Source organism: Zingiber officinale, chromosome 3A (assembly GCF_018446385.1).
Source record: "Zingiber officinale cultivar Zhangliang chromosome 3A, Zo_v1.1, whole genome shotgun sequence".
NCBI lineage: Eukaryota > Viridiplantae > Streptophyta > Magnoliopsida > Zingiberales > Zingiberaceae > Zingiber > Zingiber officinale.
The window spans coordinates 94337685-94354247 of record NC_055990.1 but is presented as its reverse complement, the minus strand read 5'-3'; the positions used below and the strand labels follow the sequence as shown (position 1 = coordinate 94354247).

Genomic DNA, 16563 nt, shown 5'->3' with positions numbered 1-16563 from the left:
AGAGAAATTCTCAAAGGGGCAAGTGAAAGTAGTCTTCTCCTGATCCTTAGGGGCGATGCATATTTGGAAATACCCTGTGTATTCGTTGAGGAAGCAATATTGTGACCTACCCGCTAGCCTCTCTAATATTTGATAAAATAAAAGACAAGGGGTAGTGGTCTTTCCTGCTAGCCTAATTAAGTTTCCTATAATCGACATAAACTCTCCATGAATTCTGCACTCTGGTGGGAATTATCTCATTCTCTTCATTTGCTACCACTGTGATGCCAGATTTCTTTAGGACCACTTGAACTGGACTCACCCACTTACTATCTGAAATAGGATACGTAAAATACGGTGCTCAAATAGTAATTAAATAATAAGATTATTTTACAAATAAACTTATTGGATTTTCTGAAAAGTTTTATAAATTTTCTGGGATTTAAACGGAATTCATATGAGATAGTTACGGGGATGAAATAATAGGCATGGGAAAAACCTGTTTGGAAATACCCAAATATGGGAGTTGATTAAGGAAGTAATCTAGACTTTAATAAAGGAAAAAAAACCTAAGTTCTTTTATTTATTCCCTTTTCTTATTTTTCTTTTTCCTATTTCTTTTCCACCAAGTCCGATCCTTTCCTCGCTGTTCCCTCTTCTTTGAGCTCGCGACGTCGTGCCCTAGCCAACTCACACCGCCGAATCCCTCTCCCTCTCACGATTTCCTCTCCTCATCTTCCTACCGTGCCCTAGACCTATCGTCGACGCTGAGCCACGTGACCTCGCCGCACGACAACGCCTCTGACGCCGAGCATCCGCATGAGATCCGCCAACAACACAGCAACCATCGCCAGTATGGGAGCGATACTGTTAGCCGGTGATGTCGCCCCATCATTCGATCACGCCACTTCCTTCCGACACCGATCGTCGTCCGTACGGCACCCCTCCTTGCCAGAGCAAGCTACGACCACGACCAGTGCCGCATCGCTTATCGTCTGGCTCCCGATTGTGCCGGCGCTGTTCGATGCTGTTGCCACCCGCCACAATGATCCCAGATCGCCCCGACTCCCCAGCCCCGGTGAAGATTGTTGATGGCCATTGTTAACAACTCATGAGCCTTCATCCAGTTGTGAGCCACCTTCTCTGTGGATTTCTGTGAGTTCCAACTAGAGCTTCAAACGGTATGAGCAGCGGAGTATCCTGCTACCGACGATCATTGGAGGTAACCACTCATACCAGTAAATGATTTTGGTGTAAATTTGTGGTTGATGCTGATTTTGGAGCATTGGGCTGGTTGGACAACAACATTTAACGTTCATCCGAGGGGAACTTATGGATCTGGATCAAGGGTCAAGCAAAGGTAAGATTTCTTTTAGTAAGGAGGTTGTTGTGCCATAATTGGGATGATTTTAGATGTTGGGGTTTATGGTGGAATTGGACCTAATGTTAAGATGTTACTGTGATGATTGTAATTTAGGATGCTTGGTTTGGACATTCGCAACGACAACCTTCTCCGGTTACGAGTTAACAATGGAATACACTGATTTAGGTAAGTTGTTGTTGATTCATACATGAATGTAGATTCAAATTGGAATAATGTAGTTGTTAATTAGATGCTATGGATAATAAGTGGATGTTGATTTGTTTAGGGATGAATGATTTAGTTGTGGATTAGTTAATTTAAATTGAACTACAAATTGAGTTATGGAATGATCAGAGTTCATGGATTCTTTATCAGATGGATGTTAAGGTTGCTATTTGGTTCATGATGGATTTAGTTAACTAGTTCATATTTGACTTAGTTATATTATGCATTATGTGATTTACAGGACGTTGATTCGAGACTAGCATCTCGGTATGGGATTATTTAGCACGATCTACATTTAAGGCGGGTACTTCTTGCTTTATCTCTTTAGTACATTGTTCCTAGTGCATAAGCTATACCTTCGGATAGTTCCTGTATTTATCTTGACTCTACTCATATTTTTTCTGCATTTGATACTTCCACTCAATATTTGAGCTACTTGTTTCTATATCTATACAGTCTCTCGTTACTATCTATGATATTTAGCAGATACCAGACACTAGATACTAGATACCAGATACCATATTTACCTGCTTTGACTGCTATTTATTCATATTTCTTATTGAGCATGCTAGATTCATGTAGCATACATGTTTCTATATATATATAAAATGACTGTTACATTTTTCACATCATGTCATTGTATGCATGTCGACGATCATGTTTCCCTTGTGGTTGAGAGGGTCGTTTGCCAAGGCCGCATGCTCGGCCACTCATGGGTAGTGGTAGCTGGAGCGTGCCACTTGTCCTGTCGTGCCCCCACTCGCACACTCATAGGTAGTGATAACTGGAGTCGCGGACAGCAGGGACCCCCATCGCAAACGTAGCTATTCAGCTACTATACAACTGCCCCCATGGCCACTCGAGAGTAGTGGTAGCTGAAGTGGTGTACAGTCTGTTATTGTCCCGACCTCTCGACCATACAGGGGTCATGGTACAGGGGGTGGGCGGGAGTGACATCCATGCATACGCTATTTATTATTTATGCTGCTATTGCTTATTTATGCTACTATTGCTTACTTATGCTAATATGCTCACATAGGTTGAGATACATACCTGAGGTATGTGTTTAGACACTGTTTACTTATTGGTAGTATACCTCACATGATACCCTTGTAGTTATGAGCAGTATTGTAGCAGGTCTGAACTATTCCCGACCTTACTAGCCTAGGATATGGTTTCAGGTACGGATATATACTTTGTTTACATAGTAGTATCTGCTATTTATCTTTCCGAGATTGTATCCTGTTGTATTCCTGGCTCGTTATTTTACTCATGCACTGTCTATCTATTACCCGCTGAGTCTTTATACTCACCACCCCGTAAACTGGTTATTTCACCAGGTAGTAGGTAAAGGATTTATGGAGTCGCCTGGAGATCCTGTCCACCAGTCCCATGTCACACCGAGCTTCCCGTACCATTAGTGCTTCTATATGCTTTATTTTGGTTTTGTACTTATTCATGTACTTATACCTTTTATATGGAGTTTGGTTTTGTAGTATATTGTATTTGGTTTAGTGATGTTGTGTCAAGCCGAGCCGGCTCGCAGTTAGTAGTATTGTGGTTTTGTGATCGTTATTTGTGATTTTCGCTATGTTTTACTTTCAGCCGTGTGAGCTATTTAATGTATATGTAACTACGTGGTTGTGTTTATTCTTATTCCAATTGAGTGGGTTGATTATATAACTGCGTGATTGTGTATATATTTCAGTTGTATGTGACTGATGTATTTTGTATGTATGTATGTTTCATATTGTCATTGGTATAGGGGAGATGTTATCGGATTTTTGTCTAGCAGGGACTTCTTTGGGGGCGTGACAATTTATTGGTATCACAGCCACAGGTTTACGAGGCCTATTTTTCATGATTTGGATTTTTCGCGATTTGGTTTCTCAATGTGACTTTTCAGGTTTTGAGACCAGGTCGCGATAGGAATCTCCAAGCTATAGGAGGTATGATTGCATATCGTTATCTTACATTTCTGTTAGTACATGCATAGTTGTTCTGATAGTTATATCCTATATTAGTACTCTTTTGTTAGTACCTGTCTAGTTGGTTGTAGCATACAGTACATGTATTGGATCAATCACTGATCACGGTTGACCCTACTAGAGATCAAGGATTACATTCTCATGGGATTTCTTTTACCATACCACCAGTATTATTAATTTCTGTTATCACTAGTTTGGTAGTGGATAGTATCTGTTAAATATCATGTTGTTTCGGTTAGTAGAGGACCGATGTACCCTTGTTGACTTGCTTAGTAGAGTATTGATCTACTCTAGTTGGTTAGGTCTGTAGAAGACCAATTTACTCTTGATGTTTCGATTAGAAGAGGACCGATTTACCTTTTTAGACTTGGTCAGTAGAAGACTGATATATTCTTGTTGGTGTAGCTAGTAGAGTACTGAGTTACTTTTATTAGCTTGGTCAGTAGGGATCAACTTACTCTATTTCGTAGAGATTCTGATCTTTGAGTTATTTGTGTTGGGTTAGATAACCTAAAATACACATTTGAGTACACGACTTGTACATACGTAGAAAGAACTGAATTTGCCACATACCATTGTTGGCTTGACTAGTTTTAGAGGATCGATGTATCCTATTCCATGGGGATTTTGACCATGGACTGTCTGTATCTGGTTGGATAGCTTTGAAGTTATATTGAGATAGATGCCTCCACTGATGTGGAAAAGTGTGGAGCTAGCTGCTTAACACTTACGAGATATAACCATTTCATGGTTGTATAATTTGGTGAGTACATTCAGATATATGACTTATACTGGTACGGAAAATATGATGTTAGCTGCATATCCATTATGTGATCAGGCATCATGTGAAGGAAGATGTAGAAGACAGTTTTTTAGAACAAAACATCTCGGTGAATATTTTGAGGTGTTTTGAGAGAGTACTTCTCTACTTTATTTGGAAGTGTAATGGTTTATAAGGCGATGATCAGTTGACTCGTCTAGCGCTGTTCCATGGGAGATCCTGACTCATGGACCGATCGGATAGGGTTAGATATCCTCGATGATACCTAGAGATGTAGGACCCGCAGTGATACCAATGTGGTGTTAGTTGATTAACACCTATGAAATTCCACTGTTACCGAGCGGAAACCTTAAATGATGAATTACAAGGAGCAAGCGTCGATTGATAGTTATGGCACTTAGCTATTTGTTGATAATGCGTCTCTACCTTGTGTGCATTTCACTAGAGGTTACTGAACCTCAGATGGAGCAATCATAGTATGTGTTGCAAGACAATGGTTAGTCGACTCAGCTATCATTGTCTCCATAAGTAACTCGAGACCTTGACCACATGATCAGTTACTGAAGGTCTTGAAGTCTATATGTCGGATCAGAGGATGTTTAACCTTTTGTTGACAGTTGATGTTGAGGATGATTTGAGATTGATGGATATTACTAGATCAGGTGTGGTGATATGTTATTTGTTGATGATCTATTCGTGGATGTTTGACTTGATGGTCTATTATTTAGTTTTGATGTTGATAGTAACCTGAGAAGTAGTATGCCTTGATATTATGGATTTGGGGACTTGTAGTTGGTGATCAGATCATAAACTCGTTACTAGTGATCTCATGTTTGAGTGTGCCTGTTGTACGGATATTAGGAGTCCTTGATATTGCCATTTAGACTACAGTACCCTAGATATTTCTATGGACTCGATGAATTTGGTATTCTTAGGGTATTTGGATCAGTTGATATTATCTTCATTGACAATATTGTGTTATATTCCTGATCTGAGGTGGATCACGAACACCCTCTTCGCATAGTTCCGGAGATGTTTCGACGAGAACATCTTTATGCAGAGTTCAATTTTGCGCACTTCGATTGTCTTCTGTGGATTGTTTGGGATATATTATCTTTAGCAAGGGTAAATCAGTGGATCCACAAAAGATAAAAGTTGTTACCAGGTGGGAGTAGTTGAAGTCTGTACAGGAGACTTACAGTTTCCTTAGTGTGGCTGAGTGTTACCAGAGATGGGTTGAGGGTTTCTCTAGCGATGTATTGCCATTGACTTAAGTCATCTAGGAAGAGTGTGGAATTTTCCTGGATATATGCTTTTGAGACCAGTTTCATGAAGTTGAAACGAAAAGCTGTTAACTGCACCCGTCTTAGTATTACTTTCTAGTGTAGATGGATTGTACTCTACATAGATGTATCATATCTGGGGTTTGGAGCAGTTCCGATGTAGCATGAGCAGAGTAGTCTTATACCAGCAGACAGAATTCTCGGGTAACGGGAATGAGATTCTTTATTTCATGGGAGATTATGTGTTTCCTGAGTCACATCTTGTCCAAGAGGAGTTATTGCAGAAAGCACATCGTTCGGGATTTGCGATACATTTGGGTGGTATCCGAATGTATAGAGACTTAGAGCGTTCCTATGGGTGGAACGACATGGGGAAAAACATTGTGAATTTTGTAGGATTGCCAGCAAGTGAGGTTGAATATCAGTGACTAGCACGATTGTCACCGTTGATTCAGATACTGGAATGGAAATGGGAGTTTGTTATAATGGACTTTGTTGTGAGACTAACCAGGACATAGCAAAGGATATAATTCGATTTGGGTAATCGTTGATTTGTTGATTAGCTTTGTTCACTCTCTACCGATCCATAGGGAAGACCCTTTGGATCGTTTAGCAGGGTTATACTGTAGAGATATTACCGGACTTTTTAGTATATCTCCGAGTATTGTATTAGATTGAGATCCACGATTCACCTCACATTTTTGATAGATTTTACCGCAGACCATGAGTATAAAGCTATGTTTTAGTATAACCTTCCACCCTTAGACAAATGGATAGTTTGAACGCCCTATACAGATGTTTGAGGATCTGTTGATAGGGAATTATGAATTTCAGATGAAATTGATTTACCCAGCGTTGGTTAGACAGCAGTGGGTGAGTAGCGGAAGCTAGGTGAGCTCATAACCCATAGAGCCATCTTTTACAATTGGAGATTTGTAATGATACTTGGATGGAGTGGTATATGAGTATGTTGTTTAATTGTTACCCTTAGATGAGGATCCCTAAGTTGAGCAGGAAATTTGGAGATTAAATTTTTATTAGTGGGGGAGAATGTAAAATACGATGTTCAAATAGTAATTAAATAATAAGGTTATTTGACAAATATACTTATTGGATTTTCTAGGAAATTTTAGAATTTTTTGGGGATTTAAACAGAGTTCGTATGAGGTAGTTGCGGAGATGAAATAATAGGCATGGGAAAAGCCTATTTGGAAATACCCAAATATGGGAGTTGAATAAGGAAGTAATCTAGACTTTAATAAAGGAAAAACCTAAGTTCTTTTATTTATTCCCTTTTCTTATTTTTTTTTCCTATATCTTTTCCCCCAAGCCCGATCCTTTCCTCGTCGTTCCCTCTTCTTTGAGCTCGTGACGCCGTGCCCTAGCCAACTCACGCCGCCGAATCCCTCTCCCTCTCATGATTTCCTCTCCTCATCTTCCTACCGTGCCCTAGACTTATCGTTGACGCTGAGCCACGTGACCTCGCCGCATGACAACGCCTCTGACGCTAAGCATCCGCATGAGATCCATCGGCAACACAGCAACCATCGCCTATATGGGAGCGATGCTGTTAGCCGGTGATGTCACCCCATCTTTCGATCGCGCCACTTCCTTCCGACATCGATCGTCGTCCGTGCGGCACCCCTCCTCGCTAGAGCAAGCTACGATCGCGACCAGTGCCGCATCGCTTATCATTCGACTCTCGATTGTGTCGGCGTTGTTCGATGCTGCCGCCGCGCCACAGTGATCCCAAATCACCCTGACTCCCCAGTCCCGGCGAAGATTGTTGATCGCCATTGTCAACAACTCACGAGCCTTCATCCAGTTGTGAGCCACCTTCTCTGTGGATTTCGAGTTCCACTCCTCATCACCAGATCTGGAACAAGGAGGTCCAACGACGCTTTCTCACCGGATCTAGGAGTATTCAAAATGATTCTCCGGTAGATATGGAAAAGAAGCAGTGCTTTCGACAATAACCAACCGTAAGGTAATCTAATAGATGAATATGGATCGGGATATCTGGATCAAGGGTCAAGCAAAGGTAAGATTTCTTTTAGTAAGGAGGTTGTTGTGCCATAATTGGGATGATTATATTTTAGATGTTGGGGTTTATGGTGGAATTGGACCTAATGTTAAGATGTTACTGTGATGATTATAATGTAGGATGCTTGGTTTGGACATTCGCAACAACAACCTTCTCCGGTTACGAGTTAACAATGGAATACACAGATTTAGGTAAGTTTTTGTTGATTCATACATGAATGTAGATTCAAATTGGAATAATGTAGTTGTTAATTAGATGCTATGGATAATAAGTGGATGTTGATTTGTTTAAGGGATGAATGATTTAGTTGTGGATTAGTTAATTTAAATTGAACTACAGATTGGGTTATCGAATGATCAGAGTTCATGGATTCTTTATCAGATGGATGTTAAGGTTGCTATTTGGTTCATGATGGATTTAGTTAACTAGTTCATATTTGACTTAGTTATATTATGCATTATGTGATTTACAGGACGTTGATTCGAGACTAGCGTCTCGGTTTAGGATTATTTAGCACAATCTACATTTAAGGCGGGTACTTCTTGCTTTATCTCTTTAGTACATTGTTCCTAGTGCATGAGCTATACCTTCGGATAGTTCCTGTATTTATCTTAACTCCACTCGTATTTTTCCTGTGTTTGATACTTCCATTCAATATTTGAGCTACTCGTTTCTGTATCTATACAGTCTCTTGTTGCTATCTATGATATTTAGCAGATACCAGATAACAGATACTAGATACTAGATACTAGATATATAGATACCAGATACCATGCTTACCTGCTTTAACCGCTATTTATTCGTATTTCTTATTGAGCATGCTGACTTCATGTAGCATATATGTTTCCGTTTATATATATTTATATATATATATATATGATGGCTGATGTATTTTTCGCATCATGTCATTGCATGCATCCGACGACCATGTCTCCCTTATGGTTGAGAGGGTCGTTGGTCAGGGTCGCACGCTCGGCCACTTATGGATAGTGGTAGCTGGAGTATGTCGCTTGTCTTATCGTGCCCCCCACTCGCACACTCATGGGTAGTGATAGTTGGAGTCGCGGGCAACAGGGGCCCCCATCGCAAATGTAGCTATTCAGCTACTATACAACTGTCCCTTCGGCCGCTCAAGAGTAGTGGTAGCTAGAGTGGTGTACAATCTGTCATTGTCCCGACCTCTCGACCATACAGGGGTCATGGTACAGGGGGTGGGCGGTAGTGACCATCCATGCATACGCTATTTATTATTTATGCTGATGTTGCTTACTTATGCTGCTATTGCTTATTTATGATACTGTTGCTTACTTATGCTGATATGCTCACATAGGTTGAGATATATACCTGAGGTATGTGTTTAGACACTGATTTACTTATTGATGGTATACTTCACATGATGCTCTTGTAGTTATGAGCAGTACCGTAGCAGGTCTGTACTATTCTCGACCTTACTAGCCTAGGATATGGTTATAGGTATGGACACTTATTATGATATCACAGTATCTGTTATATTTCCTACGAGACTATATACTTTTGTATCTCTAGTTCTTTACTGTACTCATGTACTATCTGTCTATTACCCGCTGAGTCTTTATACTCACCACCTCGTAAATTAGTTATTTTGCCAGGTAGCAGGTAAAGGATTTATGGAGTCGCCTGGAGATCTTGTCCGCCAGTCCCATGTCACACCGAGCTTCTCGTACCGTTAGTGCTTCTATACACTTTATTTTGGTTTTGTACTTATTCGTGTACTTGTACCTTTTATATGGAGTTTGGCTTTGTAGTATCTTGTATTTGGTTTAGTGATGTTGTGTCAAGCCGAGTCGGCTCGCAGCTAGTAGTATTGCGGTTTTGTGATCGTTATTTGTGATTTCCGCTTGTTTTACTTTTAGCCGTGTGGGCTGTTTAATATATATGTAACTGCGTGGTTGTGTTTATTCTTATTCCAATCGAGTGGGTTGATTATATAACTGTGTGGTTGTGTATATTATCCAACCGTATGTGGCTGATGTATTTTGTATGTATGTATGTATGTATATTTCATATTGTCACCGGTATATGAGAGATGCTGTCGGATTTTTGTCTGACAGAGACTCCTTTGGGGGCGTGACAAGATAAATGATACCAGCCAGTAAAAGTCTAGTCACCTCTTTCTTAACCACATCAAGAATTAGTGGGTTAAGTCATATCTGTGGTTGCTCATCGGCTTCATATCCTCCTCTAAATGAATCCTGTACATACAAATGGAAGGGCTAATGCCTAGTATATCAGCAAGTGTCCACCCGATAGCCTTTCTAGGCTGCATCAGAATATCCAATAGTCTTTGCTCTTGCTCTTGCTCTAGAATCAGGGCAATGATAACGTGTAGTTGTTCGTCCTTCTCCAAATACACATATTTCAGATACTTAAGTAGAGACTTCAACTCGAGCTGCAAAGGTTGAACATCAGATGGAAGTAATTCTTGAGAACTCCCTACACTCCCATGTTCTTCACCAACAGATGGAAAATCATAGATAGGTCCTAGAACAACTATACTACTATCTCCATCATAGCTATCAAAATCATCAGAATTAGAACATAACTCATAAGACTCAGAAAATTCTAAATAAGAAGTAAGCTCAACAAGCAAGTCCATACAGTCCATCTCCTCAGATAAATCAATACTAAGAATAGAATGATCCTCCGTCAGATACTTAATTGCATCTAGAATATTGAATTGTACGATTGTATCGCCAAACTCCATGGTAAGTGTCCCGGCATGTACATCAATTTTAGTCCTAGCAGTTTTTAGAAACGGTCTTCCAAGAATTAATGGTGCTTGTCCCGGAGAGACATTCCCCTCCATATCCAAAATATAAAAATCTGCTGGAAAAATTAAATCTTTTACCTTCACCAAGACATCTTCTATCACCCCAACAGGTTGAACTAAACTACGGTTGGCCAGCTGAATAACTATTCCAGTTGACTGTAAAGGTCCAATGCAAAGTGCTTCAAAAATGGACTTTGGCATAACATTAACTGAGGCTCCTAGATCCAACATTGCATCTCCAAAGTCACTATCTCCAATAACACATGGTACAGTGAAAACTCTTGGATCCTCACACTTCTGGGGTAATGACTGAATAAGTGCAAACACATTTTTACCCATACTGACCAACTTGTTCCCTTTCAACTTCTTCTTATGAACACACAGATCCTTGAGAAACTTGGAATACTTGGGATGTGTTTGATCATAGTCAACAAAGGAACATTCACTTCTACTTTGCTAAATAAATCCACAAGCTCCTGATACTCCCTAGCCTTTTCTTTTGAAACGCTCTTCCTAGGCTGCACTGGCCTCAAAGGGAAAGGTAGTGGTACAGATGACTTTGACTGTCGAGACTGTTGGACCCTGTGGTTGTCATGATGTGATCAACCAAGTTAGGTTAGGTCCTATTTTATTTTAATCCCTGTGTCTAAGTGTACAGGAGCTTAGGAATGCAGGAAGTCGAGCGAAAAACGCAGCATGCGAGAAGGACGACATGGGAAGGGAGCCGACGGGCTCGGTGCGTCCGAGGGACAAAAGAGCTGTGGAAGAGTACACCGGTAGACGAGAAGAACGTACGCAACGTTTGAGGGACGAGAAGTCAGAGCGGAAGCCTGCTCGAGGAGAAGGCCAGAAATTGGGTTTTGGTGAGCCCTATTTCGGTTGGTCGTAATCACTCAAGCGATCAGAGCTTCAGAAGAAGAAAAGAAGTGAAAAGAAGCTAGAGCTATTTATACACTGCAATATTGAGGATGCCCTCCACATTAAGGGCACCCTCCATGGCGTTGAGGGTGCCCTCCACATTGAGGGAACCCTCCATGATGTTGAGGGCACCCTCAACCCAGTCAAAGTGATTGTTTCACATTTGGATAAAACTTTATCCAAATGCCACACTGGAGGCGCCCTCCATGTAACGACCCAATTTTTCCTATTTCAGGTTTTAAAAGTCCATAAAAATATTTTGAAATACTTTTAAAATATTCTAGAGATTTTTAGGAATTTTTAGAGTATTTTTATGTAATTTTTGGAGGTCGTTTAGTAGGGTTACAAAAAGAAAGAAGTTTTGACAAAAAAACGTTGAAGGTGAGACTCGAACCCAAGACCTCGACCCGAGCCGAACCTCAGCCGAGCCCAACCCAACCAACCGATCTGCAGTTGTTTTGTGAATATATATGGAGTGAAATGTATATATGCAGTAGTTGGAACATTTAAAAGAAATTCAAAAATGAAGGGCGCGGCTGAGGGATCGAAGCTGCGATCTGTGGCTTCGGTTAAAAGTCGGTTAACCAGCTGTGCCAATGAGTTTTTGTTAATTAAGGAAAGAACGGGTTATATTTAAAGTATATTTAGTAATAGAAAACCTAGTTATAAAGGGATTAGGTTTTCTTCCTTGCCGAAAACCCGATTCTTTCTTCTCTTCTTTCTCTTCACGCGCGACGGCGTTCCTGTGCTCGGGCGGAAACAATGCCGAGCCTAGGGCATCGATTTCGACGACCGGCTGAGCACCTTCTTGGTGAGATCTTCACACGGTGGTGGTCACCTCGTCGAGGAGAGCACACTGGTGTCAAGGGCTCGCCGAAACAGCCACACCTCCGAAGCCCTAGAGGTCATCTCCGTTGGTTGTAAGTCCAAGAACGCTCGGTGAGTTGCTACTCACCTGCAGTAGGAGTGGTTTTTGGATTTTGTTTCTCCTTGTTTTTGATTTGTGTAGTAAAGGTTGTTGTTTGGATCTTGCTGCCGTGTACTTCAAAGAGGGGAACTAATGGTATGAATTAGGCATGTTTGTTCTTTTTGATATAAGGCAACTGATCTGGAACAGGGGAAGAGCTGTGGTTTCGGGTTGCTTGTAGTGGTTGCTGCCATGACCATGAAATCCGAATTTGCTAGGTTGATTATGGGATCATCTTATTGTTGTGTAATTCGGATTTGGGTTTGTGCCATGCAATGGGTGTGGATAACTTTAATTTGGGAGTTCTGTTGGATTTTTAAGGGCTTGTTTTCCTTGCTTCAGTTTTGTACAGCATTAGGATGAATAGAAAGGTAAGAGTAGTAAGTGTTTCTTGTTGTCTTGCTTCCGGATTTCCTTCCTGAACAACATTAGGATAGCTTGGAATTAAAAGAGTAGTTTAAGGAATTATTTTGCATTGAATTATGTTTTGGTTCCTTATATGCTCTAATGTTCATGCATCAACTTTTGATAGCAGCAGCATTCTTTTTAGTAGATAACAATATTAAAGCCTTAATCAGAGTTAAAAGAGGTTGATGAGATGGTGATACTGTGCTCAGAATGCTCATGTTTCCTTTACAAGTTTTATCAGTTTTGGATTGATTTTAATAAGCAATGAACATAAGATAGCTTGATTAAATTTTGAGCATGTAGTTAGTTTTCTTTATTGCTGTTAGATTTAAGTTTGAACAACCCTTATAGTTAGCATTTCAGATAGAGATTTCCTGATTTAGATTTCCTTGTTATGCTGCCATGAACCTCAATTTTAGATTTCTGTTAAGCATTAGTGCAGATTTATGTTTATTGTAGCATGCTAAAAGAAGTTTGATTTGTTTTCCTTTGCTTGAGTCTGTCGATACATGATTAAAGAATTCTGTTGCTCTATAAAAACTTTAGAATCTGCCTGTAGGTGGAAAGAAAAAGAAAAAGAGTTCTAATAAATTCTTTAGAGGGTTATAAGAAGTTATAAGAAAGAGAGACCAAGGTCTTAATAGAATCCCTAAGTTTAAGAATTGGGATCAGTGGCACATCAAATGCTCAAAGAAATGCCAAGACATTTTTATTATAAGAGAATTAAAGAATAACAAGTATAAGGAAGTAATAGTTTAAAAGAAAATAAGTATTTTACTTTTAAATGGCATGTACCGGACACAAGGTCCATTGGGTGGGCTCCTAGATCGCCCCTAGGCACAAGATCACCTAGAAGTACCTTAGTAGTTTCGGGATTAGCTACCTCGACTCTTATTAAGGATGCGCGCAAATTGGTACAATGCCGGGCTCAAGAGAAGTTTATTATTATTTTGAAGTATAAAAGTATTAAAGTATAAGTATTAAGCAAGTGAAATAAGATACAGAAGGTGTTTAGAATTCAGTAAGTTAAGTTCTTTATGCTAGCATGATAGTATAGACTTGCCTTACATGTTTAGCCTTTCAGTATGTTTCTTTACTATTAGAAGAGCATGAGTTAGCTTACTGTTATTCACTATTTATGAGCATGATTAGCTATACATGTTTAGTATTTCAGTTAGTATGATTCCTTTGCTATTTATGAGCATGAGTAGCTTTACATGTTAGCTTTCAGTTTTAGCATGTTTTTATTTAGATACATGCATATCGAGTTTTTGTGAGTTAGATAGCGCTCACTAAGCTTTATGCTTATAGACTGCATTTCCCCCTACTGCAGATAAAGGAAAAGTTATAGTATGAAAGGAAGGCGACAAGGTGGTGGTGATTAAGGTGTGTGATGGCTGGACTATGGAGAGATCAAGAGTTTGTTAAGGAGTTGTCAAAACTTACCTGTTTAGAGTTTCCTTTTTCTTTTCTCCTTAATACTATGATGAAGTTGAGATTGTAATTGGGTCTATTCCGCACTTGTAGCTTGTTATGTCTTATCGTTGGAGTTCTATCTGTTTACTATTGCTAGAATAGTTTCCTTTTAGTTATTGTGACATTATTACTGCGTAGTTGTGAAGTATATATACCAGCCGCATGTGGCTGATGATTATTATTTGTTTGTATTGCTGATTTGGTCACCGGTACAGGGGAGACTCTGTCGAAATTTTTCGGTAGGGATTCCTCGTGGTTTTTAATTATACCGGTTAAGTAGAGTCAGTAGTTAAGTAACGGTCACTCTTAGAGAGTAGTAGTAGTAGTAAGAAGGGTGGTCGTTACACTCCATGCTTATGGGAGGCGCCCTTAAGCCGAAGATAGAGTTTCCAGACCCTATAAAAAGGGCTCTGGAGCTAGGAAATTAATCATCAACTCTTGTACTGACTTCCTAGCAACTACTTAAGCTTTTATTGTGTAAAATGCTTCTCCGCCTTCAGAGAAGGAGATTCTGACTGAGCTTTTCAACCGCCTTAGATTAACAACCACCTAGGTTGTAACCAAGTCAATTCCTGAGTCACTTCTTTAATTCTGTTCTTTTATTTTATTTATTATTATTTCACCTTAAGAGTTGAAAGAACGAGGAGGGTATTTTTTTTATTTCAGGTAATTCACCCTCCCCCCTTATCGGCCCGCTGCACCAACAGAGACTGCAAGTCTGGCTCTGTGATCCCATCTGACCTAATAGGATCTGAATCTAGAACTAGTACAACATGGTCTATAGTAGATTTACCACTCCGAAGTGTACCACACTAACATTTCCTTTCGGGTTCAAAATAGTATGAGAAGGTAGCTAACTGGACCTTGTGACTACTGTTGGAACTCCAAGATTATTTTGATGTGATTAAACAAGTTAAGTTAGGTCCTATTGGTTTTGATCCATGTATCTAAGTGTGCAAGAGCTTAGGAGCACAGGAAGTCGAGCGGAAGACGTGACTAGCGAGAAGGATGGCACAGGAGAGAGCAGACAGGCTCGGTGCGTCTGAGTTACGAGGCACCGCAGAAGAGTACACCCGTGGAAGAGAAGAATGTGCGCGACGTTCGAGGGACAAAAAGCCAGAGCGGAAGCCTACTCGAGGAGAAGGCCAAAATTAGGTTCGGGTGAGCCTTATTTCGGTTGGCCGAAATCACCGAAGCGAGCGGAGCTGGAGCGGAAGACTTGGATTGAGGCGAGCAGCACCGGAGTAGAGGGCCCGGATCGAAAAAGTCAACCATGTTGACTTTAAGGGTCCGGGCACTCGAACCCATTTCGGGCGCCCGGACCAATCCGAGCGCCCAGAACGATTCCAGGCACCCAGAACATGATTCTATCCAGATCACGTTTGACCATGATTCATTACGAAGGGGATAAAATTTTATCCCTCCAGGCGCTTGGAACCCTTCCAGGCGCCCCGACCAAGGCTATATATACAGCATTGGTCCAGTAGCTTGATATCAACAAGCATTCTTGCAACAACACTTGTACACGCTCTAGTTTTCATTTAGCTTCTAATTTTTTATGCTTACTCTGCTGTAAAGAGTCTTCTCTGCCTGAAGGAGAGTTAGTGCATTTCACTTTCTTAGATTAACAACCTCCCCGGTTGTAACCAAGTGAATTCAGGTGTCTCTTTCTTTTTAGTTCATTTTCTATTCTATCTTTATGTAAGTGTTCATTTAAGTCCGAGAAGGATATTTTCTATTTTATTTTGTGCAGGGCTATTCAACCCCCCTTCTAGCCAGCCCAACGGTCCTAACAAGTGGTATCAGAGCCAGGACGCTTTAGGAGGACTAACCGTCGATCGAAGCAAAGATGATGGTTGGACCAAGCATATACCCGCCGAGGGGAAATTTAGCTGGAAAAAGTGAATGTAGGTATTCTTTAAAACTAACTTTGAATTACTTTTAATAATGAAGTTCAGTTTTGTAGTACCCAAAGGTAAGGAAGAATACCAGTGGACAAAGAAAGAGCAGGCCGACTACGTAGCAAACGGCAAAATAGAATTCCATCTGCTAAGCGTCCTTTTGCCACAAGAAGTCAACTGGATCATCATCTACAACTCAACAAAGGAGCTTTAGAAGAAGTTTCTTGAGCTACACGAAGGGGCGTCTGAGGCCAAGCTCACGTGAAGAGACTTACTCTGCAACCAGCTGACGAACCTACGGCTTGAAGAAGATGAAACTGTTGGAGTGTATACTAAAAGCCTAGCTTTTGTAAACATTTATTTTTGAAATAAAAGAATCACATTGGTCAATATCTGTATTTATTTGTTAAATGTAATTGTT

At 40.4% G+C, this 16563-nt stretch overlaps 1 long non-coding RNA gene across 1 annotated transcript; it reads left to right on the top strand.

The window, feature by feature from the left end:
* Nucleotides 1-610: 610 nt before the first annotated feature.
* On the top strand, nt 611-2900 carry LOC122052066. The gene is made up of 3 exons (XR_006131749.1): nt 611-1339; nt 1457-1528; nt 1809-2900. It is a non-coding gene; the product is annotated as an uncharacterized LOC122052066 (long non-coding RNA).
* Nucleotides 2901-16563: the final 13663 nt, after the last annotated feature.